This window comes from Vombatus ursinus, unplaced genomic scaffold (assembly GCF_900497805.2).
Source record: "Vombatus ursinus unplaced genomic scaffold, bare-nosed wombat genome assembly UNPS02008996.1, whole genome shotgun sequence".
NCBI classification, from domain to species: domain Eukaryota; kingdom Metazoa; phylum Chordata; class Mammalia; order Diprotodontia; family Vombatidae; genus Vombatus; species Vombatus ursinus.
In genome coordinates, this window is record NW_020948774.1 from 2,977,229 (window position 1) to 3,005,088 (window position 27,860).

Below are 27,860 nucleotides of genomic sequence, written 5' to 3' on the forward strand. Positions count from 1 at the left end.
ATATTCTAGTTCTGATACAATTTATTTGTTGAATTCTCAAGAATAGTTTGGGTGCCTGTATTTGTAGCATGAGGTTTGTGATCTAATTTTTGAAGGATAGCAAGCTTCTAGTATATGAGTTTGATAGCCTGATAGCCATGTCTTTCTTGGTTTTTGGTAGGTGCAAAATTTTTGCTATTTGCAATAGTAAGGTGCATATTATCTATTGTTTTCTTGCGCACTTTGCACTGATCAATGAATTTAGGCCTCTTAAGGATAATCTTTATATATTTTGCAATGGTGATGAGTTGATCCTGAATTACTGTCAAACTCCTATGTTGTATAAACAAATCCTCATGGTAGGAATTTATTCCATGCTTCCTTGTCAATATATTGTTGGTTAAGTTCATGTGAATATCATCCAGAAGTAAGCCACTTTATTTACATTTGACAAATAGCAATGTAACTGCTAGGTTAAAAGTTGCTGCCAGCCTTTGCCATTACCTTTTGAGGCATGGCTCATTTGTTCCAAAATAAATTTTTGACCTTTTGATCATACACTTTGAGAACCTATGTCAATCCTTTGCTCCTTTTTCATAAGAAATGCTAATTTTTATATAGCTGTTTTAGGGTGATAGGCCCTGTTTTTCTTTAATATTGTCCAGAGTTTTGTTAGGATCCTTTTTTCCTTTGTTAGGATACTTCATCTCTCAGCTCTGGCAATTGTCTCTGACTGTCCTCTATGTTCCCTCTTCTACTGCAACTACTGACCTCTCTGGCTTCTTTTAAGTTCCATATAAAATCTGATCTTCTACAGGAAGCCCTTTCCAACACCTCTTAATTCCAGGGCTTTTCTTCTATTAATTATTTTCTATTTGTCCTGTATATAGCTAGTTTTGTATATATTTGTTTGCATGTTGTCTCCCTCGTTAGATTGTAAACTCCTTGAGGGCAGGGACTGTCTTTTGCCTATTTTTGTATCCCGTGCTTACCACAGTGCATAGCACATAACAGGTGCTTGATAAATATTGATTAATTGATACTTTCCAAATCTGTATCATCACTATCATCATCATCATCATCATCATCAAAGTAAAAGCATAATATAGTGAACAAAGAGCTGCTTTCTGAACTAGACCTGGGTTTACATCCTCTCTCTGACAACTCACTGTGTATGTATAATCATTCAGGCAAGTCATCCAACTTTTCAATAAGTGTTCTAGGCAATTCTAACACTATGTGTAGATTAGCTTTAGTCCCTATCCATATTATCTTTAAATTCAGGGATTGACACTGGATTTGGAGTTGGAAGACCTGGGTTAAAATTCTGCCTCAGATATTTACTAGCTGTGTTTGTTGTTGTTGAATCATTTTCAGTTGTGTCTGACTCTTCATGACCTCATTTAGGGTTTTCTTGGCAAAGATACTGGAGTGGTTTGCCATTTCCTTCTCCAGCTCATTTTACAGATGAGGAAACTGAGGCAATCAAGGTTAAGTGACTTGCCCAGGGTCACACAGCTAGTAAGTGTCTGAGACTAGATTTGAACTCAGGAAGAGGAGTCTTCCTGACTCCAGGCCTGGCACTCTATCCACTGTACCACCTACTAGTTGTGTGATCACTGGCAAATGACTTTATTTCATATAGCCTCAGTTTCCTCATCTATAAAATGAGTTTAACAATATATATTCTACCCACTAGGGTAGTATATTTATATTTATACTAACCAACAGAATTTTTTGTGAGGAAAGCACTTTTTTAAATTCCCAAGTTCTGTATGTGTATGTATGCACATAAGCATATATCTGAATTATTATTATTACTATATGGTCTCCTAAGGGCAAAGTTGATAGTAGAATTTTTAGTTGATCTTTCCCTTCTTCCAATCATTCTTTTTCCTTTATATTAAGTCTTAGATGTGACTAGAAGGGACCATATCTTAGCAGTCACCAGTGGCTAAGGAGGAGGGGATAGATATTTTCACCTAAAGTCAACATGATTCTTCACTCCTGCACAGTCACACTGCAGCATAGTTCCTGGCCAAGACAATTGCTACAGCTTCCCTGCTGATGTCTCTGCCCTATCAGTGCTTTAAAAAACTACCTGTGTGTAGAAAAGGTAATTTGTCCAGGAAATGGCATTTTAAAACCTATTCAACACTAACTTGTGTTTCTTTGAGGAAGTCATTTAATCTCTCTGGGTCTCAGTTTCCTCTTGGATAAAGGGATTGGACTATATGATCTTAAAGGTCAGACTTCTGGCCCTATAAGTGTACAAGTCTAATAATCCATTTTTCTGTTCTAGCTCTGCAGTGCTTATTATTAAGAATAGTGAATCTAAGTGAATGATAGAATTTCATGGGATAAAAATTCTATCATTCACTTAGATGTTAGGGGGAGTTATTCACATAGACTGCATAGAGTTTTGTTTTTTTTTTAAATAGTCTTCCTCTTGAAAAAAAAATGCGTGTTTTTTTTCAATGAACAAAAATCTATTTTCTTTGGAACTTCTTCTTTCAGCCACTGAGGCTTTCTCACTGGAACATCCCTCCAACCAATTCTTCCTTCTGGGGCTTCCATTTTGGGGAAGGTCCTAGGCCAGCAATGCTTCATACACCTCCAGGTCCATGTCCCTTTCACCACCCCATTTCTACTAGGCTTTTTAGTTTCCTTTTTTGTGCTATTTCCCCCTATTAGAATGTAAGTAGCTTGACGCAGGGATTTTCTTTTTACTTAGCACTGTGCTCCTGCTATATACTAATGTCTTAATAAATCCTGGTTGCTTTGCCTTGCCTCTCTTTCCCACTCTTCCTCCCACCCCTCAATTAAAAGAAAGAAGAAGAAAAAAGAACCAGAACCCCTGTAACAAATACCCATAATCAAGAAAAATTAATTTCCATATGGACCACACCCTACCCCCAATCTCAAATGTCTCTGCACCCTGAGTCTATTACCTCCCTATCTGGAGTTAGGTAACATGTTTCCTCACAGGTCCTCTATAATTGAGAATTACATATAATATAATTGATATGATAATTATGTTCAGCAGAGTTTTAAGTCTTTCAAAGTTATTTTACTTTACAATGTTTTTGTTATTGTATAAATTGTTCACCTAGTTTTTTCTCATTTCACTCGATATGAATACTTACTAGTCTTCCCTGGTTCCTATCACACCAACCTTTCATCATTTCTTATAGCACAATAGTGCAGTGGATAGGGCACCACACCTGGAATCAGAGAGACCTGAGTTTAAATCTGACCTCAGACACTAGATGTATAGGCCTAGGCAAATCACCTAACCTCTATTTGCCTCACTTTCTTCATTGGTAAAATAGAGTTAATAATAGCACCTACCTCCTAGGGTTGTTGTGAGGATCAAATGAAATACCAGTTGTAAAGAGCTTAGCACAGTGTCTGCATGTTATTACTCTATACATTTCTATGCCATAACTTGTTCAGATATTCCCCAGTTGATGAGCACCCCTTTAATTTTTAGTTCCTTGCCACCACAAAAGGAGCTGCTATAAATATTTTTGTACATCTTTGTTTGTACATCTACATTTAAAAAATATTTTTGAACATCTTGATTGTCTTCCTTTTTCACTCATCTCTTTGGAGTATAGACCCAGCAGTGAGTGACATAACTGCGTTGAAAGGGATGCATAGTTTATAACTTTGGGGGCATATTCCCAAACTGCTTTCCAGGATGGCTGGATTAATTAACATCTCCACCAAGAGTTATCAATAAATCTGTTTTTCCACAACCCCTCCAACATTTGTGATTTTTCTTTTTTGTCCACTTTGCCAGTCTGATGGGTGAGATAACTTCAGAACTGCTTTAATTTGTATTTGTCTAATGATTAATGATGTAGAGCTTTTCTCATATACTATTGATAGATTGAATTTCTTCCTCTGAAAACTATTCATATCCTTTCACCATTTATGAATTGAAGAACAGTTCTTATTCTTTTAAAAAATTTTTACATTTTAATTTCATTTTTTAGCAATTACAAACAAAAACAATTTTTAAAACCTTTTTTTTTTAATTTTGAGTTCCAAATTTTCTCCTCCCTTTCCTCCCCCTCTCCTTCCTTGAGAAGGCAAGCAATTTGATATGGATTATACATGTGCAATGATGCAGAACATATTTCCATATTAGCCACGTTGCAGAAGAAAACACAAACACACACCAAGAAAAATAAAGTTTAAAAAAAAAGTATGATTCTATCTACTTCCAGACTTCATCAGTTCTTTCTCTGGGGGTAGATAGCATTTTTCACCATGAGTCCTTCAGAATCTTAGATCATTGTACTGTTGAGAATAGCTAAGTCATTCACAGGTGATCATCAAACAATATTGTTGTTACTGTGTACAATGTTCTCCTGGTTCTGCTCATTTCACTTTGCACAGTTCATGGAAGTCTTTCCAAGTTTTTCTGAAAGCATCCTGCTCATTATCTCTTATAGCACAATAGTATTCCATCACAATCATATACTACAACTTGTTCAACCATTCCCCAACTGATGGGCATCCCCTCAATTTTAATTCTTTGCCACCACAAAAAGAGCTACTATAAATATTTTCATACATGTGGGTCTTTTTCCTATTTGTATGATCACTTTGGGGTACAGATCTAGTAGTTGTATTGCTGGGTGAAAGAGTATGAAGTTTTATAGCCCTTTGAGCATGGTTCCAAATTACTCTCTAGAATGATTGGATCAGTTCACAACTTCACTGATAGTGCATTAGTGTTTCAATTTTTCTGGATCCCCTCCAACATATGTCATTTTCCTTTTCTATCATTTTAGACAAGCTGATGGGTATGGTGGTACCTCAGAGTTGTTTTAATTTGTATTTCTCTAATCAATAGTGATTTAGAGAATTTTTTCATATGACTACAGATAGCTTTGATTTCTTCTTCTGAAAACTACCTGTTCATATCCTTTCAGCATTTATCAGTTGAGGAATGCCTCATATTCATATAGAATTGACTCAGTTTTCAATATGCTTCAGAAATGAGGTCTTTATCAGAGAAACTTGATATGAAATTCCTACCACCACCACCACCCTCCCCAGTTTCCTGCTTTCCTTCTAATCTTGACTGCACTGGATTTGTTTGTGCAAAACTTTTTAAATTTAACCTCATCAAAATTATCCATTTTACTTCCTATAATGTTCTCAATCTTTTGTTTTGTCATAAATTCTTCCCTTATCCATAGAATTGACAGGTAAGATAGTCCACATTCCCCTAATCTGCTTATAATATTGCCCTGATGGTTCTTATTCTTAAAAATTTGAATTAGTTTCTATATACTTTGGAAATGAAACCTTTATTAGAGAAACTTGCTGCAAAGGTTTTTTCCTTGCAGTTATCTGCTTCCCTTCTAATTTTAGCTGCATTGGGCTTTTTTGTGCAAAACCTTTTCAATTTTATATAATTAAAAGTATCTATTTTATCTTCTGTGATCTGCTCTATTGCTTGTCTAAGTCACGAACTCTTCCCCTCTCTTCAGATCTGAAATATAATTTCTTCTTTGCTCCTCTGATTTGTTCCTGGTGTCACCCTTCATGTCTATAGGTTTTCAATGGCCCATTCCCCAACCTGTACAAAGTAGAACTAGACTGAAAGAAGCATTTAATAAAATGTCATTTGCAAGCAACCTAGGAGTCATCCTTGATGGTTTCCTGTCCTTCTCACATATTCGCTCAGCTGCGACTACCTATCTGTATTATCACTTCCCTTCTCTCCACTCACAAGGCAAACTGAAGCTGAGAGAGGTTAAGTGATGTGCCCAGGGTCACAAAGCTAGCAAATGTTTGAGGCAGGATTTGAAATCAGGTCTTTCTAAATCCAAGTCCTTGCTTTCAATCTACTGTACCACCCAATGGTCTTATATTAAGACAACCTATAGTGCATGGGTGGGGAACCTGTGGCCTCGAGGCCACACTTGAGGATTTAGAGGGCCACATGTGGCCTTGAGGCTGCAGGTTCCCCACCCCTGCCATAATGACTTCCCATTATCCACCAAAGGAAATATAAACTCCTGCAATAGACTTGACAGCCAGAAACAATTTTTAAATTAATTTAACATCATTCTAAATTCAATGATTTCCAACTTGGAGAAATATCCAAACTGAATAGTCCCTCTCATCCCCTTGGACATCCCTCTACCCCAAGACAATTCTAAGTAACAGTTACAGGGATTTTTAAGGGGGTAAAGGTTACAATATGTTAAAGTAGTTTTGAGTTAATGTTCCAGAACAATCTTTACTAGAATTTGCTAGATTTTACTAAATTTTACTAGAATTTAGTAAACTTACTAGAATGCTACTAGAATTCTTTCCTTGATATTCATCTCAGGGATTAAAAAGGATTCTTTATAAAATTGTTATCTGCATTCAGAGAGAGAACTGATAAATAGAATAACAATTTTACATATAGTTACATAATTGTACCTAATGGCATCCATCTCTAGGGTGAGGTGAAAGAATTTTTAAAAAAGAAAAAAGTTACATGATCACTTTATTATATATTTAAAAGGAATAGCAAGTTGTACATAATAGATTTGCAGTTTCATGTTCAATCATTTTTTTAGTACTATGTTATGGAACTGCTTATTTTATTTCATAAACTAAAAATAAAATAAATATTTTTAAAAGAAAAAAAGAAAATCAATATCTTAATCCATGAACAGAAAAGAGAGCACTCCCCTTAGATGGGTCCTAGGACCTACAATTTTGGGGATGAGGAAGGCCATGAGCTTTACTAAGTATTTTTTGTTCTAAGTTTGGTTATCACTCTTAGTCCATTTTCCTGGAACTTCAGCTGCTGTCTTTGACCTTTAACACATTTTCCTTAAGGGAAAAGTCTGGAAAGAATTTTCATCTGGAGAAAATATTATTTCTTAATATTTTTAGTTGAAACAAAAAAGCAGGTTTTTAAGACATTTCCACACTAATGCTCAAAATCCTCTACAGTCTGACCCCAATCTCTCTTTGCAGCCTTTCTTCACATTATTTCCCTTTCCTTATTCTCTTTCCACTATATTCAGTAGTCCTAGATCTATTCCCTTAGCCAGACAGGAAGGCTTCTAATTGCTAGTAAGATTTTTTGGCATTTTCACCCAAGATCACAGGATTTAAGGCTAGAAAGAATATTGCCAATCACTTAATCCTGTATAGCCTCAGGTTAAAATGAGGAAATTAAGGCCTGAGAGGTTAAATTACATGCCTAGAGTCACAAAGACAGTGCATAATTAGAACTGTTCTTCATCACCTGTGCATGGGGATTTCAGGTGAAGTTTCATGGTTTCAGGTGCGGAGGTAGAACAGTCAGAAAGTGAGTGTATCTGACAGTAAAATGAACATAGCTAGAGCCTGGTGGTATGCTGGAGCCAGTTCATACTAAAATAAAGAGCCAATTGTTAAATTTCTAGTATGAGAATTTTTACACCTCAGAAATCAGCAAACGCTACAAATTAGATTGAGGCAGCTAGATGGTTCAGTGGATAAATCTCTGGGCCCGGATTCAGGAAGACTTGAATTCAAATCTGGCCTCAGACACTTACTTGCTGTGTGACCTTGGGCAAGCAATTTAACTTCTGTTTGCCTTAATCTGCTGGAGAAGGAAATGGCAAACCACTCCAGTATCTTTGCCAAGGAACTTCCAAATGGGGTCACAAAGAGCTGGACGTAACTGAACAAAATCAAATTAGGGCTTGATTTTTGTTGTCATTGATTGTCTAGATTTAAGAAAGTGATGGAGAAAATGTTAATAACGCAGATTAACCTTAAAAGTATCTTATGCCTACAATGCTTTCCACCCCCAAGTTGGTCATTAAACATTTAAGAACATATTTCTGCTCATGAAATAGTATTCCTGGCCAAAGTCTGGCTAATTAGGAGAGCTGGACCCTGAGGTACAATTAGAAACGCATATGAGATATGAACGAAAAACATTGTTTGTCTTTTGTAAAGATTAAAGTTACAGGGATAGGGGTAGACTCATAAGATCACTGGTACACAGAACCCCTAGATAAGGGAATTCCCTCTAACAATGCAGGTCAGCTCCTTTTCTGCAATTTATAGTCCTAGGCCATTGCCTAGAGGACTGAGATTCATTGACTTGTTCAAGGGGACAGTGATTATGTGTCAGGACATAAACCCAAACCTTTCTAACTATAAGGCTGGCTCTCTTATGCATTACCCCTTCTAACCTACAATTTGAAGTCCTGTTTCTACATATCTATGTAGGGTAGGGGGCAGCTAGGTGGGGGCTAGGTGGCACAGAGGCTAGAGTGTCAGGTCTTGAGTCAGGAAGACTTGAGTTCAAATCTGACCTCAAAAACATTTATGTGACCCCTGGGCAAGTCACCTAACCCTGTTTACCTCAGTTTCCTCATCTGTCAAATAAGCTGGAGAAGGAAATGGCAAACCACTCCAATATCTTTGTAAAGAAAACCCCAAATGAGGTCACAAAGAGTTGAACACAACTGAAAAATGATTGAACAGCAGCATATAGTGCAGGTATGTGTTAGGCAGCATGGTGAGGTGAAAAGCATGCTGGCATGAAATCAGGGGACCTCAGTTCAAGTCCTAACTCTGATATTTGCTAGTTATGTGAACAAGTCACTATTGAGGCTCTCAGCTCACATCTATAAAGTGAAGACAATAATATTTACATTGCCTACCTCAGAGGGCTCTTTGAGCATTATGGAAATCATAAAATGCCATAGATACATGAGTTTTCATTTTTAGGTATTTTTCTAAAATGGCTCTTTAGGAATCTGTGGAACTGAACAATAAAGAAATTTTTCTTTCTTTCTTTTTTTTTCAAAAGAGAAGCTAAATTCTGAGGAATGGGAAAAAACAAAACCATAAAGGTCCTGAAGGAGAGCTATGGAAAAATCCTTCTTCCCTCACAGCAGAGAGACTGAGGACTCCTAGGACAGAATATTATATACATTGTTAAACAAGGCTGTTTATACTTTGTCATTTTTCTTTATCTCAAGGAACAAATTAAATCTGAAGGTGGGAATTGGAAAATGCTGGGATTTAAAAAGCCATATACATGTATATTCTATTAAATTTTTTAAAGAAAATTGTGGAAAGTTTTATAAAGGCAAAAAGCATAGGAATGGTTGAAAATTATAATTTCTGATTCTGTCACATCATATCATAATGGCATCCTTTGTGATCATGATAGCACATCATATCACAGCATCACAATTTCATATGATGCAACCAGCTGGGAGTAGAGTTTATAAAGGGAGAATACAATTTCAAAGGCAAAGCATTGAATATAATAGAAAAAATTAGAAAGGGAAAAAAAGAACCCTGAAAAGAAAGGAAAGAAGCAAGATCAAGAATTTGTTGTGAGTGTGGAGGGGGGAAGGTGACAAAAACAGAAAGAAAAAAAATAAGATAGAAGCTTTAAAAGAGTCTAGCTCAAATAGCAGGTTATGGTTTGGGTGCCAGGGAGAATGAGTCTTCACATACTGGCTGCTGAGCTATTGGTCTGCTTCAACTAACCAAATCTTTTCTTAAACTGAGAGATCATTATGTCCTATACATTTTCATTTGCAGGCAAGACAGGTTGTTTTCCATCTTCCAGTAGTGCATTTTCTTCACTAAATCAATCAAGGGCATTGAATGTGTTCTCTCATCAAGAACCAGGGGAAAGAGATGAGGTCAGGCAACTTGAGAAAATCTGCTGCTTAGCTAAGCCATTGTTTTTTCACACAAGGGAGTCTGGCCAGCTCTGGTCTTTTCCAGAGAAATCTCTGCTTAACTAAAAAGAAACTGAAATTGATTGAGAGTACTTGACTTCTGTTTGGCCATCTTTCTTTTTTTTTTAAATAAAATCCAAAACCTCTCTCTCTTTCTCTCTCTCTCCAAATGCTTTGATTGATTATAAAGTGATAACAAGTAAGAAATATTCAATATTCAAAATTCAACAAACATTGAGTGCTTGCTGAGTGCAAAGTAATCATAATGATAACTAGCATTTACATAGCCCTTTAAGTTTTGTAAAGTGCTTTACAAGTAATAGCTCATTTGATCCTCACAACAACCCTGAAAAGTAGGTGCTATTACAATCTGCATTTTACAGATGAGAAAACTGAGGCAAACAGAGGTCAAGTAACTTGCCCAGAGTCACATAGCTAGTAAGTATCTGAGGTTGGATTTGAACTCAGGTCTTCCTGATTTCAGGTCTATTGTTCTATCCAACTGTGTTACCTATTGCTCCAAACACTGGAGGCTATCAACGAGTAGGGAGATTGAAAGTTTAGATAATATAGAACAATCCATGCCCTCGTGGAGGTCATGGCCCAGCAGTTCTTTCCCTTATTCTGACATGTATACAGATGTACCGAATCAGAAAGTAACATCTCCTCAGGGAATATTAGGGAACACCTGTTGGAGACAGTGACTGTTACCTGGATAAGGACCAGAGAAAGCATCTGTGGTTGTGGATTATTCATTGGAGAGAATATGCTGATCAACAAAATATTATTCTGATATACAGAAATAGCTTTGCCTTTCAGACCCATCATTTTAATCGAACTAGTTCTACTGAAATGTTTCCTTTATAAAAATACAAATAATGTGACCAGATGCCTCTATTTTAATCCCTATTACATAACATCTATTGGATATAAATAATTCTCTAGGTGCTGAGCTGAGCCCAGCACTGAGATAACTATATTCATTCAACAGCTATTCAACAAACAAACTGCTATGCACGTGACATTGTACCTGGAGGGAGTGCATTCTAGGCATGGGGGCCAAACATCGCAAAAGTATAGAGAGAGGAGATGGCACTTTCTGTGTGCAATAAATGTGAGTAACTCACTTCATTTCTCTGAAACTTGGGTTCCTCACATTTATAGAATCATTTAGTGTTGCTGTACAGCAGGCAGAGCAGTTAGGTAGCACAGTGGCTAGAGCACCAGGCCTGCAGTCAAGAAGACTTGAGTTCAAATCTGGCCTCAGACACTTACCAGCCAGGTGACCCTGGGCAAGTCAATTAACCGTTGTTGCCTCAGTTTCCTCATCTGTCAAATGAGCTGGAGAAGGAAATGACAAACCACTGAGCCACAACAAAATGACAATCAGGGTTTAGAGGTTTAAGATAGGAAATGAAAACAAAAGGAAAGGATGTTCCTTCTTTCCTGTGGCACCCACCTTTGCAATGTGGGGTTGACCACTCTTGTCAAAATTATTCTTTTCTCCTCCCACCAGGTGTACCTACTTCTTTTAACCACTGCCTATACTCTACTGATCATGAAAGGGAGGAAACAATGGGTGGGATTGCTTCCAGTTTTAAATCCAGGGGAAGATGCCATGACTTACCTGCTTCCATCCTCCCCTCTGCAGATCACCAATGGCTGAACTAGCTTGCTTCAGCCAGAGAACAACCCCTATTTCCCATTAAATATATATTTTATTGTGAAAAAATATTATTTTTCAACTAAAAAGCATTTTTCTCTCTTACCTTGAGAAAAAAATTAAAAAAATAAAACCTTTGTAATGAATAACTTATTTTGAGATTTTTATAAAATTAATATCAATAAGATTCTCAAAGCCACATCTAGGGAAAGAACCCTAGCATTTTAGACCAACATTCAAATCTCTGTCCTGTTTTATCTCTATATACTCTAAGCCTTTTACTAGCTCCTTCTTTTACAGCTTCTGTATTTGCAAGGAACATATGCAATTCAGAAAGGAGTTATGACAAGTCATAATTTTATATCACAGGTAAGCTAGCTTTAAAAAACTACACAAATCAAGAATTACAAACAATTGAAAGAACAAAGAAAAAGCCTTGGAGTAATTGCCTGCCCTTTGCAGGCAGAGGGGATATGACTTAGTACTTCAGGGGCTTTCACAGATTTCTTGGAATGACAACAGGACAACATTCAGCAGCTTCAGTGTGTTCTAACCACACCCTCTTCTCAGAGATTCTAATAGGGAGAGGAAGCAACAGATGATGGGCAGTTGTTTGCAATGCCTATTCTCTAGTCACTGGACTCACATTGCAAAATGCCTCTTGGGGTGTCTCTGTCTCTCCCTCACCTTTCTCCTCTCTTCTCACCATCCTTTTCTTGCTCCTCCCTTCTCTTCTCTCCCTCTTGCCCTCCTTCCTCTCTCTTTCTGTCTCTCTCTGTCTCTCTCTGTCTCTCTCTCTCTGTCTGTCTCTCTCTCTCTCTGTCTGTCTCTCTCTCTGTCTGTCCCTCTGTCTGTCTCTGTCTCTGTCTCTGTCTCTTCCTCTCTCCCTCTCCCTCTCCCTCTGCTTTTTTTTTGATTCTGCCTCTCATGCTTTCTCCGAAGTGGAATTGAAAACAAACTCCCAGCATGGAGCCTCTGCTACCTGAGTTCTCTTAATCCTTTTTCTTCTCTAGGCAAGAGGAATTTGTGCTCTGTATATAACTTAAAACTATATTAAAACCTTTGGGATGCCCTGTATCTAGTATATACCTAGTTATTTACATATTGTTTCTCCCATTAGAATCTGAGCTTCTTTAGGTCATGTACTGTTTTTACCCAGTTTTTACCTATGCCCAGCTTTTAGCACAGTGCCTGGCACAGAGTTAGTACTTAAATGCTTTTGTTTTCTGATTGATCAGAACTTTCCTACCCTGAAGGGAAATTGGTCTCAATACCCAATTGCATATAAAATCATTAAACTGGACTAGATCAGTTTTCAAACTTTGATAGACCCGTTAAATGTTCTGGAAAATTATTGAGAACCTTCCTCCCAATAAGCTTTTATATATGTGGGTTATATTCATCAATATTTACTATATTAGAAATTAAAACATCTTAATATTAATATGAAAATAGAATAAGTACTTTAAAATATTTTTTGACTGAATGACCTTACAGATTACAGAAAGGTCTCAGGAATCCTCAGCAGTCCCTGGATCGTACTTTGAGATCTGCCAGCATAGTTGATTAAGGTAAGTTCCAACTCAAGAGGTTGGTTGAGGACCTTGATTGCCAGGCTGACTGGTTTGGATATTACTCAGTAGGCAATGGACAGCTGCTGACATTTTGTTTTGTTTTGATTTGTTTTTAGAGAAAGGGAATAGTATAAAATAATACCTTCATTTTCCTCTTTTCTTTCCACAAAAAAAAGAAAGTCAAGAGGAAAAAAATTCATGTATCCATCTTAAATTCACATTTCTTTTAAGGAAGGCTAGAGTAAGTCAAGTGACCAAGTTTGTTATATCCAAATCTAAGGAAACATACATAAAGTTTGCATTTTCATAAACCTTCACCCACCACCACTGATGGTTACAGATAATGATGAAGAAATACCAGAAATCTGAAACAAATCACTCATGAAACAGATCCATGAAGCCATTTGTATCCCTGTAAGTCAGAACAGTGAAGACTTAGTCTAGTCTCAACCAAAGTGAATTATTCATATACTGCCTTGGCTTTTGAAAATGTGGTATCTTTCCATAGATAGTCTCTGGTGGATAGGAAAGATTTTGTAAATGTAAATTGTATCTTGCATTTCTGTAATGCTTTTTGGTCATTATTTTATATTATTGAATATGAACATTCAACTGTTCATAATCTACCCAGATTTCCCCTTCCCAAGTTTTTAATCATTTGGATATGTCAAATCATAGATTTGAAACATCTTGCCTTCCCTCATAATGTACTTTGTTGAGTCAGTAAGTTCTGTGAAGGAATATGCCCTAGGACCTCTGGGAAGAGTTTATGTTTATGATATACTTATTTTTATTGACTTGCTAGTGAAAGTGATTGCTGGAGTTTAGCTCTTTCTTAAATATGTATTTTCATTCGATTTCTTTTGAGTATAGTATGAATTTCTGTGCATCTTTCATTCTATGTGTCAAACTTAGGAGAAAAAAATAAACCACTCTCCTTTTCTGCTCCTGATGGGCACAACAGTGGGTCCTTAGGAGCCATGGGAGGAGAGAAAACTATTCTTTGCCTGGGGTCAGGAAGATGAATTCTCTAATTCCTTTAAAAAAGCCTGTAGAAGTTTTCCTGTTGGAGGCTGTAACATATCCCATCCTCCTCCAATCTCTGGGTAAGAGAATTGGGATGAAATTTAAACTGGAGTGGAAATAGAAAGCACTTCTATTTATCATCAAACTCATTTAAATTGGATTACAGGGATCATGCGCAGCAAAGATGGGGTCTAGGTTGACACTGAAACTAGCTACCAGAGAAGAGATGGAATCTCTCTCACTCTCATAGGAAATGTAATGACTAACATGATGGAACAGAAACATTGAAAGGTTAAGGGGCTTGCCTACAATTCTGTAGATTTGATAGCATGGCCAATATTAGAAGTCATGGTTCTCAACTCAGGTTTACTGTTTTACACATGTGTCTATCAGCCTTTCCTCCCCTCCACACACCAATATTGCAAGCTGCTAAAAGATACCTCCCACCCTCTCCCAACATGTGCAACATCACATACATCCACCTGCTTCACCCATCAATTAGTTAAAGCATGGTATGATTGAGACAAAGGTTATAGGTCTTGAGTGAGCTTTTCAAAGACAGTTTTGTTTCATGGCCTAGTGGTAAGGGACAATAACTGACATTTATTTATAAGTTACCCAACATTTGTTAGCTCATTTGATTCTTACAACCACCCTTTGAGGTAGCTTTAGGTACCATACGTATCGTTGTACCTATTTTGCAGATAAGGAAATGGAGATTCAGAGGGGTGAAGTGATTTGTCCATGGTCACAGAGGCAGGATTCAAACCTTCCTGCTCCGTCACTTCCAAATCCAACAATTTAGTTGCTATCTCTCCAGCCAGAAGACTGACAAGGAAGTGTCAATGGTCAAAAGGAGGGTTAATCTACAATCTCTTTGGGAAAAAAATAAAATTAAAAAAACTGGTAATTATGATAGTGGGTCAACAGCATTGCCTCAACACACTAAAGAACATACATCATAAAGAATATTTATGAGGCAGCTAGGTGGCTCAGTGGATAGAGCACTGGCCCTGAAGTCAGGAGGACCTGAGTTCAAATCTGGCCTCAGACCAAACACTTGACACTTACTAGCTGTGTGACTCTGGGCAAGTCACTTAACCCCAATTGCCTATTAAAAAAATATTTACTTATCCTATGAAGTATGGGAACCTATATGCTGAGGTTTTATGTTATGTACACTTTGTATTATATACATACACCCTCACCTTTGCCATTCATTCTGGGTACTTGTTTTGTCCTTCAAAATCTATCTCGACTATATGCCCTTCACATCCATGCCAGATAAGTGTGAATTTGGGGCAGCATTGTTTTCCAAAAGATTTCTGGTTTCCAAGCTGCAGGGCTGAGAAAGATGAAGGCCTTCTTCATTTGTGCATTGGAAGGAATGAGTTGATTTCCCAACATCTGGGCTTCTTGACAGATTGCTCTCTTGTTGTGTAGATGATCACAATGGGAAAATATTCCTGTTATCCTTTATAAATTTCTCATGATGTCATTTCTCTACTATTTCATCTTCTTTCCCTTTGTGTTAGTTATATTCACTTATACAGAGAAATGCTCTGATAAAGTCAAGAGAATACTGGACTTGGAATAAAAAACTTATATTTTGGGCTTGACTCTATCACTTCTTAGCCATATGATCTTGGCCAAATCACTTCAACTTCCTCATCTAGAAATAATAGGAATAGCGACTGGGCTTATAATTTTATTGGTATAGGAAATTCCAAGAGAGGGGAAGAGAAGGGAAGGGAAGGAAACAGAAGGGAAGGAAAGGGAAGGGAAAGAAAGGAAAAGAAAAGAAATATTCTTCAATCTCTAATCAAGTCCATCACTTCTCTATCTGGAGGTGGATATTATGTTTCGTCATGTGTCCTTTGGATTGTGACTGGTCATTGTGTTGATCATAGTTATCAAGTCTTTCAAAGTTGATTATCTTTGCAATAATATTACTATTGTATAAATTGTTCTTGTTCTGCTCATTTCACTTTGCATCAGTTCACATAAGTCTTCCAAGGTTTATCTGAAACTATCCCCTTCATCATTTTTACAGCAAAATAGTATTCCATCATATTCATATAGCATAACTTGTTCAGGCATTCCTCTGATTAATGAGTACTCCCTCAGTTTCCAATTCTTTGCTACCACAAAAAGAACTGTTATAAATATTTTTATACATGTGGATCCTTTTCCTCTTTCTATTTCTATTTGGGAGTACAGACCCAGTAGTGGTATCACAGCATAGTGATATTTCAACAGATCGAGGCATAACAATTTATTTTGCCATTCCCAATTGATGGTCTTCTACTTAGTTTCCACTTTTTTTGCTAGCACAAGAAGTGCTACTATGAATACTTTGGTGTATTTGGGATCTTTTTTCCTCTGTCTTTAGCCTCCCTGGGGTATATGTCTAGTAATTGAACTTTTAGGGTAGAGAGTAGGGACCTTTTAAAACTTCTCATTCTTTAGAGGAGAAGAATGGCATAGTGAATACAAGGTAGGCTTTGCAATTAGGGACACCTAGATTCAAGTCTCACCTCTGATGACCTGGCTGCGTGACTATTTGCATGTCATTTAACTTCTCAGAGAATCATCTAAGTCTATAACTTGCATAGGGACTGGCCCACGGAAGGGAGTTTCCATAAAGAAGCTCTCCTTTCTCTCACTAATAAATTCACAAATCTGCACCATTAATGACTACTAGGTACTAAGCTTAGCTGTTTCTATACCGCTAAAGGTCTTCAAGTCCTCTAAGTACCCTATAAATTTTGGCACGCTGGGGAGAAGCCTTAATTACCTCTGCCCTAGGTAGATCTTTGCATCTTTTGCCAACTAGCTTAGAGAAACAGTAGCTTCTATGGAAAAATCATTAGACCATGCAGAACCCCAGGCAGAGGCAGAGAGGGAACCTATAGATTGTAAAGGGGATTGCACTGACATTATAGTATGAATCTGCAAGCAGGTGATTTGGGGGTTGAAGCAGATAGGGGGGGGGGGAACAGCTGGATGTTTTGAAAAATCATCCTTCCAGCAACCTATAAATCACCGGGTGGGTTATCAGACTACACATTCTTGCCTCAGTTTACCTCTCTCACCCCAGCTCTCTCACTAGTTCAACCTCTTGACCACTATAAGATAGAAACATGAGTGATAATTATTAGACCTTCTAGCATTCACCAACAAATCACATGTAAATCAACACAAGAGAATTTGTTTCAGTTTCCTGAATATGATGTACCTTACTCTCAAATAGGAGTAATCACTCCTTTATAATGTGATGCATGGCATGGTGGTACCTGATAAATTTGTCTTTATGCCTCTCCAGGGTATTTTTCTTTAGCCCAATTCCAAAATCCAATCAGACCATGATAGCCACAACACATTTCATGCAAGCATCCCTTGATAACTTTGAGGAGGATTTCACAATATCCCATTTTAATAAAACTCTGCTCCCTAAAATCCACAGAAAGCATATGGTACAGACATTTCCTAGCTGCATTTTTTCCCTCCTGCAAATCTAACCCTTTCCCCTCCCTCACCTAATTTTCACACCACATCTTTGGAGGCATAAATCCTGCTTAGAGTCTGATCTTGGAAGGAATTATCCACACATATGTGAAATATGTAAAAACCCAAGATAAACATGCCAGGTATTGCCTTGTGAGGATCAGTGTCTGGGATTTTCTTCAGTAATCCCCAGGATTCACAATAAAATCCAAGAGCCGGGGAATCTGCAGCGACATCTGACAGAAGCAACCCACGACAGCAGATCCCATGGCTTGGAAAATGTCCACAGACAAATACAACAAACAGACAAACAAAACAACAATTGAACCTCCTCTACTCTTCTTGGCTTCCTTCAAGTCCCAGCTAAAAGTCTACCTTTTACAAGAAGCCTTTCCTAATCTCTCTTAATTTGAGTGCCCCTCCCTCATTGGCTGAACATTTCCTATTTATCCTGTATATGGTTTGTTGCATCTAGTTGTTTGCATGTTGTCTCCTCCATTAGACTGTAAGCTCCTCGAGGACAGGGAATGTCTTTTGCTTTTCTTTGTATCCTCAGTGCTTGGTACATAGTAGGCACTTAATAAATGCTTATTGACTGACTAATAGCACAGGCAAATTTCCAGCAAGGTGCATTCCACCTGATTTTGCCAATATAGGTAAGTTCTAACTCACAAACAATACCTATTTTAGTCCTTTGCCTCACATAATTCTGCTATTATCCTTCACACTCACCTTATATAATTTAATTTGAACCTTACAACCACCCTTGGAAACAGGTGTTGTTATTATCCCCATTTTATAGATGAAGAAAATGAGGCAGAGAGAGGGTAAGTGACTTGCCCAGGATCATGGTAAGTATCAAAGGTGGGATTTAAATTCAAGTCCTCCTGACTCTGAGCTAAGTACCTAGATGTTCTTTAAGGTCCCTTCAAACACTAAAATTCTCTAGTCTCTGATTCTTTTATAGCACCTCTGATAGCTGGTCATCAAGCCACCTACCTCACAGTGTTGTTGTGAGGATCAAATGAGAAACTATTTGTAAGGCACCTAACATAGTGCCTGGCACACAATAAGTGGTTAATAAATGCTTTTCATTGTTGTTGTATGTATATAGAGAGACTAGGCTGTGATATGTTGCTATCGGGGAAGCGGAATGAAGATCACCAGTCTTTTCAGTTTTCTTTAGCTGAGGAGAGCTATAACCTTCTCCTGTAAAAGAGAATCTTACTAACCACAGAATTCCAGGTGAATGGTGAAAGGGATATTAGGTGACCCTGAAGGTAAGTGGATAGATAAATACCAGCTAGAAAAGCAGAGTTATGATACCCAGCAGGGAGCAGCAAAGACATGACATTTGGTGGGAAGCAGCAGAGAATTACACCTGGTGGAAGCCGGCCCATCAAGAGAGTCATATAATAATATTACTAGCAGACATCGGCAGATAAGAGGCATGTTGTTGCTCTATTTGGGTGCCATGGCCACATATGTTCCTTGGATGTATTTTTTTTCTCTCATGATCCCGATGCATATCCACTCTTCCCATCAAGGATATATGCATTTATGGGACAGAAAATTTAAACTTAATGAGAGGAATGTTCTATTGTTACTAGTACTACACTATTTCATTAAATGCTTTTACTTTGAATGAAGTGTGATCTGTAGCTGACTAGAAAAAAAACGTACTGATTGGAGCTCATGGGCTAAGGTCTGATGAGGATTCTGACCTTCATAGTACCTAGTACCTGGGGTAGCTTTCTGGCAGTACATGAATAAAAGGGTCCTGAGCTATTTTACATACACATATACGTATGTATATATACACATCTATATACATACTACATATATACATACATACACACACACATTATCCATCCAGTCATCTATCTGTCCATCTATCTATCTATCTATCTATCTAGAGAGTGTTAGCATTGGAGCTAAAGGCTCTTTTTATGCACATCTGTAGATATAGTACAAGGTACATAAGTACATAGACATGTAGCATACGCTGATTCACAGAGGAGATCCTAGGAGGGGATAAAACCAGCCCTCAAGCTAACACTCAGGATACCAATATATAGAGGATGTAGGACAGCTTTTATTTCACATGACACCCAGCACAGTGCCCTGGACAAATAGTGTTTGTTGAATTAAACTGAATTGCTGTTCAGAGCCTAATGTAGATTTATTTGAATCATTAAACTCTTAATATTAGAAGAACCTTTAAAGGGCATCTAGCACAACCCTGGCCCCATTTTGGAAGTGATATTGAATAGTATGACAGCCATAGCTACTGAAGACCCAGAAAAGAGAGTTCTTGCCCCTAAAATCCTTGGTGTTGTTGTTAGTGTTTATTTTTAGGCAATTGGTGTTAAGTGATTTGCCCAGGGTCACACATCTAGTAAGTGTCAAGTGTTTGGTCGGAGGCTGGGTTTGAACTCAGGTCCTCCTAACTTCAGGGCTGGTGCTCTATCCATCATGACACCTAGCTGCCCCTAAATCCGTGGTATTGTCAAGTGATTCAACATCAGAAACAGATATAATTCTATCAATAAACATATCACTAAAGATACTTTACCATCTGTCTTCCTCTCCTCCCTAAAAACCACTAGGTCTTTACATCTGTGCTGTAGCAATATCCTTCTATATATGATGTTTCTCCCTATTAGATGATAAGCTCCTTGAGAGTGGAGACTGTTTTTCTTTTCTATCTATATAGCATGTAGCACAGTGCATACAGTAAACATTAAATAAAATAAATATATTTTCATTCATTTATTCTCTTTTGTTTATATTTAATCTGGGGAATTATCACGAAGAAGGTGGGACTAGAAGGGCAGGCAGGATTTGGCTCTGTGGAGGGAGGAAGTTGCACATTGCAGGCAGCTTAACACAGAGGCACAGAAGCAGGGATGAATACAGTGTATTCTCCAAACAGCGAGGATACTGGCCTGGCTGGATCATAGTCATTTAAAAAATTACTTAAACATATTTTCCTTTTCTCTTTTCCTGTCTCAGAGGATGAAATGGCTCTCTTCCTAATCAAGGATAACATTTCCATTTGTACTCTTCATCTCACCCCTTGCTACATCCTCTGGGATCTCATTCCATCAATTATTGCCTCTTCTTTTGCCATCATCAATATCTCCTGTTCCTATCTACTTCTCCTTGACCTACAAACATTGTTAAGTATCTCCTGTGCAAAACAACAACAAAAAACCCCCCAAAACAAACCCCCCAAAAAATAAAAACAACCAACCCAAATCTTCCCTTTACCCTGCTACTCAAAATTCCTCCTCTATAGGTACGCTGCACCTTTTCTAAAGATGAGGATAATAAGAATAATATGCATTTACATAGCATTTTAAAATCTAGAATTTTAGAATGTGAACTCCTGGAAAGTAAGGACTCTTGCTTTTGTCTGTATACCCCCAGTGCCTAGGAGAGTATTTGCCTCACAACAGGTGTTTAATAAATACTTGTAGATTAATTGATTGATATAAATCACCGAAAGGCTTATATCAAAGAATCTTCAGATTTTAGAATATCCAGCTCAATTTTGTTACCTTTTCTGGTGAGAGTTGAAGAAGAGGAAAGAACAATAATAAATATTAGTAATAATGATAGCTAGCATTTGCATAGTACTTGAAGGTTTATGAAAAATTTTGTTAATCTTATCTGATTCTCACAATGACTCTGGGGGAGGTGCTATTATTATCTGCATTATACAAATGAAGAAACTGAGGCAGAGAGAGGTTAAGTGACTTGTCCAAGGTCAAACAACTAGAAGTATCTGAATATGGTTTTGAACTCAGGTTTCCTGACTCCAGGTTGCCTGATTCTTTCCACTTCTCCACCCAGCTGCCCATCTGAATCATGGTGCAGTGGAATGAATGCTGGATTTAGAGTCAGAGGAGTTGGACTGAAATTGTACTAGTTCAGTGACCTTGGATGCATTACTTTACTTCTTAGGGTTATAGTTTCCCTAGTTGTAAAATGGGACGGTTTTTCTAAGGCCCCTTCTTGATCTAAATCTAAGACCTTTTAAAGAAAGGAAGAAACAAATATTTGTTAAATACCTACTGTGTACCAGATACTGTTCTCAGTCCTTTTACAGATACTATCTCATTCAACCGTCACAACTCTGTGAGGTAGGTGCTATTATTATTCCCATTTTGCAATTGAGGAATCTGAAGTGGAAAGACATTAAATGACCTACCCAGGGTCATATAACTAGTCTAAGGCTGGATTTGAACCCAGGTCTTCTTGTCCCCAGATCCAGCCTTCTATCCACTGAGCCACTTAGCTACCTTTATAAGCAGGCTTCAGAAATCTCTAGAAACTTAGATTAACTGACAGCTGGTTCCAATATATCTTTCTACACATAGACACTATTTTTACAATTATTTGATAGTGTTTGAAGATCACCTTATTGTCATATAATTAGAATTAATGTATTATATATAATGAATTATATAGCTAGATATGTATCAGTATCTATTATCTCTATATAATATCAATATTATAAATCTATAGGAGGAAGCCAGGTGACTCAATGAATAGAGCACTGTGCCTGGAGTCAGGAAGACCTGAGTTATAATCCAGCTTCAGATACAGATCAGCAGCTGTGTGACCCTGGGCAAGTCACTTAACCTCTGCCTTAATCCACTGGAGAAGGAAATGGCAAATTAGTCCAGTATTTTTGCCAAGAAAACCCCATGGACAGACAGTGTGGTCCGTAAGGCTATAAAGAATATAAAGAAATAAATGACTCAGCAATATTTATTATATGTGTCTATATCATCTGTAACTATATCATTTATATTTATTATCTTTATCATCTGTATTGCTATATCTCTATCTATCTATTTATCCATCTATCTCATTTATCTCCATCCTGGATGACTTTAGCCTCATTCCCATTTCACAGGAGCCTTTGGCACAGAAAAATCTACCATTATGTGATTTTGTTCCCCATGTATTCCCAGCATTACAAACGGAGAGGAAGACAATGCAGAAATGTTTGGTAACATTTACAGAAAATGATTACATGCTAATTTTGTTTTTTATTTTAAAGGAATAGCAAGGTGTGCATAGTAGATTTTCAGTTTAATGTACAATCAGCTTTTTATTGGATTATGTTATAGAAAAACTTGTTTTATTCCATAAATTAATAATACAATTTTAAAAAGTACGAATGCACAGAGCTGTTGTATAGTGAAAAGAATCCAGTCTAGGACTTAATTGCCTGGGTTGTAATTCTGAATCTTCTGCTTGGCCAGGTCACCTAGGCACTTTAAAGTAATACCTCAGGTTTCTAGCTCATAAAATTGTTATAAAGACTTGTAATGGAAATTTGGCTTGTGTCCAGACTAAATAAGATGGCATCATCCATGTGTAAAACTCTAGGGACCCTGTTTCAGGGAGCCTTGAGGACTGGAGAATATGTTGACATTCTGCATTGGATTATCACATAGCTGCACCTATCAGTGTTTTTAAAATGACCTGACTCAGCACCAGCTTGGGGCTTTTGCAGGATTCCTATCTGATAGAGGAGGTGACTCCTTCACTGAAAGCATACAGTAAACGCTGCCTCCTTCTCTCTCCTGTGGCCACGTAGTCTTCAGAAGTGGTCTGAGTCTTTGGGTTCTTCTGTTGTTCATTTCTATTCTAGGTACGGAGAGTGTAGTCTCTGATTCAGCTCAGAATCTCAGGTCATCGGAATGCAGGAGTTCAAGAATCTGGGCTGGGTATTGCAGCCAGCCTAGCAGATAGGCCCTGAAGAGAGAGGGTCCCCGGAGTCCAGTCCAGCAGAAGCCAGCACCAATACTGGCTTTGGACATGAACTACCCTGGGTTCAAGGCATTTGGTGGGTCCACATTCACTGCAAACAATAGCTAATGAACTCCTGACAATTTACATTTTTGGTTTTGGGAGTCAAATTGAATTAATGAGTCAAAGGATACAACTGATTCAAATTCTCTATAGGAACTGATTTAAGCTGCAAACCTCATTCCCCTTTCTGCATCCCACCCCATCCAGAAGCCTCTGAGATGTTAGGGAAATCGTTTGTATACATTTGTTTTTGCTATATTGTCAAAGTAAATAGTCCTTTGTAAGAAGCTAATCCCATGTTAAGTGGTTAATTAGAATTGAAACACTGGGCCCTTAAAATGGAGGGAATATGGCCAGTTGGGATTTGAGTCATTGGTAAAGAAGAGACAACCCCAAAATCCTCAGTGTCTGAAAATTCTGAAGGGTAGAATGTAATAAGTCTGGCCCTGAGAGAGTGGGACCGAAGTCAACCGTGTTACAGACTCAAGCGAGATGATGGGTGCAAATGCTTTGACAAACCATAAAATGTAATGCAAGCATAGCAGTACTGGCATTAAGAAAAGAAATCTGGTTTCAAATTAACTTTTGAAATCTCCCTAGAATCCATTCATTGGATGGTGGCACCTGAACCACCCCCTTTTGCATGTTTTGTTGTTGAGTCATTTTTCAGTCATGTCCAACTCTTCATGACCCCGTTTGGGGTTTTCTTGGCAAAGAGACTGGAGTGGTTTGCCATTTCCTTCTCCAGCTCATTTTACAGATGAGGAAACTGAGGCAAACAGGGTTAAGTGACTTGCACAGGGTCACACAACTAGTAAATGTCTGAGGCCAGATTTGAACTCAGGAAAATGAGTCTTTTTGACTCCAGGGCTGGTATTATAAATATATATATATATATATATATATATATATATACACACACACACACACACACACACACACACACACACATATATGTACACATATTCATACATATATATGTATGGATATATGTGTATGTATTATGTGTGTATGTGTGTATATATATATGTGTGTATATGTGTATATATATACATATATATAAATTTTTTTTTTTTACAAAGGAGAAAATTGAGGCTTAGAGGTTGAGTGACTTGCTCAGGATCACAAACTGGTAAGTGTCTGAGGCCAGATTTAAACTCAGGAAGATGAGTCTTTCTGACTGCAGGGCTAGTATTCTATATATACATACACATCCATACATATGTATGGATGTGTGTGTATATACATATATGTGTGTGTGTGTATATATATATATATATATATTTTCACAAAGGAGAAAACTGAGGCTTACAGGTTAAGTGACTTGCCCAGGATCACACAGCATCAAGGGGAAAAGGCTACAACGTGGAAGAGCAAATCATGAGCTTGCTTTCCGCTACTATATGAATTATACAGATCTAGGGGGAAGATTATTCTTCTTCTTTCCAGTAGACTTGTTTCAGGATCTTAGGTGGAACTTTTCTTTTTACCTACAAAGAAAAAATGGGTCTAAGAACTTGGCATTATTGTTCAGGAGCCTTGGTACTTCTTTCCTTCAGGAAGCTTGGTCCAAAAACTCCTGCACTCAGTAGCTCCTCATCCAGCTGCTATTTGATACTGTGCTGACATTGCCTTTCTCAGGACTGATCCCTCTTTCAGTCATCCTTACTGAACTGTTCACAGTTTGCTTGTAAGCAACCAGGATAAGGAGACATAATCACATCTCAAGTGTAATATTGAGGGTCACTTTGATGCTTGTATTGAAAAAGATTTTCAAAGTCAAAGCAAGGATCTCACCATCTAACCTTGTTAAGTTCGTTAGGCTACTCCCGGTCACCTCCCTTAATGCAAAATTCCCTGAAGTTCCATTTCTTTCTTTGGGGCTCTTGGCAGACATACTCCTACAGACAACAGGAGTCACTGCCCCCTTTTGGAACTGCTTATAAGGCATATGTCCTTCAAGCTTGGAACCAGCAAGTTCATTTTGGGCACCTGACCAGGAGAACAGTGACAGTTTAAATTACCATTATTTTTTATGCATGACAGCTCTATGAAAAGGGCATAGCATTTACTTTAGCAAATTTGGAAATGGGGATTGGTGAACTGACCAAAGTCTGTAAATATCAAGGGTAAAAAACTGGCCTCAACATTATTAACCTTGTTGCTGAAATGCATACATCAACCTTTGGAAAGGATAGGACCCAGGGGTCAGCAGGGACCCAGGTCATAGAAGGATTCCTTATTTTTGGTACTCTGAGAATAAAATGACCAACCACTCGCACACAGCCCCTCAGTGGCTAGACTCCAGGGACAGCTGAAGCATTATAAATGTGCAGAACTCCTTTCAACTCCAATGTTTGGGGTGCTTTACAGATAGACACAATAGTCAGGAGTCTACAGACTTAAGATTATAGAATTTGGTCAGAAGAAACCCTACAGATCATCTACTACCCATTTACCCAATGGAAGTAATTCTTCCCACCCCAGCCCCCTCCAGAGTAGATTCAACAAATGTTGGTGGGAGTGAGCATCATGCCAGGGGCTTTGTGGGTTACCAAAAAAAGCATTTTTAGGCCCTCTGCCCTAAGCAGTTACAATGTAGTTGGGGAAGAAAATTAGGAATAATGGTGCAGTGTAGTGGAAAGATCTAGGCTAGAGCCCAGAACCCATAAAATTCAGACAGCTAGGTGGCACAATGGATAGAATTCTGGGTGTGGAGTCAGGAAGACTCATATTCTGGAGTTCAAATCTGGCCTCAGATACTTAATTAGCTGTGTGACCTTGGGCAAGTCACTTAACCCTGTTTGAATTAATTTCTTCCTATGTAAAAATGAGCTAGAGAAGGAAATCGCAAACCAATCTATTATCTCTGTCAAGAAAACCCCAAATGGGGTCATGAAGAATCAGACACAACCAAAACAACTCAACATCCACAGTCTTTTTTTACTAGCTGTGTTTGTTGTTGTTGAGTCATTTTCAGTTGTCTGACTCTTCATGACCTCATTTAGGGTTTTCTTGGCAAAGATACTGGAGTGGTTTGCCATTTCCTTCTCCAGCTCATTTGACAGATGAGGAAACTGAGGCAAACAGGATTAAGTGACTTGTCTGGGGTCACACCGCCAGTAAGTGTCTGAGGCCAGATTTGAACTCAAGTCTTTGTGTCTCAGCACTCTATCCACTGTGCCACCTCGCTGCCCCAATTATATGAAAGGGCAATGCAAAATGTCCATGATGTGCCAGTTGTGCTGTTTTCCTATAGCAGGTCCTCCAGCATTTTCTATGTGGGTGACACCATCTTAGAGGTTCTAAGCATGTGCCAAACCTCCATTATATGTAAAAAGTTAAATAACAATACAAGACAGGCTTGTTTGTGATTAAGATGACAAATGATGGTACAAACACTGTGCTCTTCAAAATATTCAAAAGTTAATGCTTCCTTATTCTTTCCATGATTCAATAGCTCGTGTCTTCCTAGCTAGCTCCACCTCCTCCTAATCCTTTCCAGGGTTTATCTTCCTCATCTAATTCTGCCCATCAGGTTCAAGTCCCTGGGGTGCCTTGCTTCCATTTTCTCTCTTGCTCAATTGGGCTGTGTTTACAAGGCAAAGTCAATATTTGACACCTCTCTGATTAACTGACTTGGCATAAACAGCCAGACTGGGCAATGTAGGCCATAGCAAAACATAAAGAAATAAGTAAATTTATATGTTGTGCAAACCCCATTGTGGATTTTTTTGTCTGATTTTTCCAGTCAAATTGTATTATAGAATGTTCTGCTATGAAACTTCAGGATATAACACTTTAAAGTTGAAAGAAATAGGGAAGAAAATAGTGAAGGGAAGAGAATAAAAGAAACAAAAGAAGGGCTATGGTCTGGTCTTTTAGTTAAGAGGATGGCATGAAAGGTCATAGTACTTCCACATATACTCAAGAAATTATATAAAAAGGTTGACGAATCTTTTAATTTTGACCAGAATCTTTTGACCAGATTGACTAGTGATCAAGAAATCTAAAGAGAAACATTAGTAAACTCCATCCAGTCTAGAACTATACCAAAAGATAGCCTAAAACCTCAATCACTAGAAAAAGGATCTGTCAAGGAAACCAACATGCAGTCAAGACTATAAGCCAGCAGAAGCACCTGACTTGGGGTAAAAGATATCTTGACAAGGACAGCATGAGAGGGAAGGAAGTCAATAGTAGCACCTGACCAATGATGCTCCAGAAACTTGCAACAATACCCTGACTGACAGTTGTCCACAGAGCTCTGACTAGGTACACTGAGCCTTGTTAGAATGCTCAATTCAGACACATCAGGGAAGCCAGGGGTAGGATCCCAGAAAATTGAGGTCAAGACAAAATAAGGACTGTGTGTGGGGGGAGAGTTGGTTGGAGGGAGTGGAGTCTGGTCCTGGCACAAAGTCTCCAACTAGAAATTGAGGCTAGATATATGAGTAAACAGAAGAAGATGTTAAACATAACGAAGAAATATTATGGGTCAAAAGATGCTCAAGAGGTAAACCCAGGAGAGTGTAATTGCACACCAGAGCAACT